The sequence below is a fragment of the Octodon degus genome, unplaced genomic scaffold (genome assembly GCF_000260255.1).
Source record: "Octodon degus isolate 3935 unplaced genomic scaffold, OctDeg1.0 scaffold00045, whole genome shotgun sequence".
NCBI lineage: Eukaryota > Metazoa > Chordata > Mammalia > Rodentia > Octodontidae > Octodon > Octodon degus.
Window position 1 is genome coordinate 1 of NW_004524621.1, and position 909 is coordinate 909.

Sequence of the window (909 nt, forward strand, 5' to 3'; positions counted from 1 at the left end):
ATCCTTCACAAATATATAATTCATCATTTATATATTCACAGAGTTGTAATCATCACTACTAATTTCAGAAGCTTGTCACCCTAAAAAGAAACACCTATACTCTGGGAGGCTAAGGCAGTAGAATCACAGTATTAGCCTAGTCCAGGTAATAGTCATTTACTGAGAAGCTGTTTCAAACTTAAAAGAAAATTAAAATGGCCTAAGGACACACCTCAGTGCAAAAGACCTAGGTTCAATCCACAATTTTGGGGAAAAAATGAAAAAACCCTTTACACTTTAGAATTAATCCTATTTTCTCTTCCTGCCATTCCCTGTCAAATACTAATATATTCTCTGTGGCTTTGCATGTCTCTATTCTGGGAATTTCACATAAATGACATCATATAATATGTCACCTTTTGTGTCACTTCTGACGTGGTTTCATGTCTCACGGCTCTTCTATGACACATCATGAATCAGTGCTTTACTCCTTTCTTATGGCTCAAAGTCCCTTGTGTGCACACACCATATTCTTTATTCTTTCATTGGTAGACAGGCATTTGGTTGCTTTTATTTTCTGGTTCTTATGAATAATTGTCCTACGAACATTTGTGTAAAGGTCTTGTGTGGGTGGACACATTTTTCTTCCCCTTGCTCCTGTTACCTAAGAGTTGGATCCCTGAATCAAGCAGTAACTACTTCTAATTGTTTAAGGCACTGATAGACTGTTTGCCAAAATAGCCACCACATTTTCTGCTTGCCAGCAGTATAAAACTTCCCAATTTTTCATCCTTAAGTCTGTTACATCATCTGCTATCCTAGCAGTGTGAACAGTACCTCGCTATGGCTTTGATTAGCATTTCGCTAATAAGTAATGATGCTGATTGCTGTTCATGTTTATACTGGTTACTTGGGGATCTTTGGTGGACT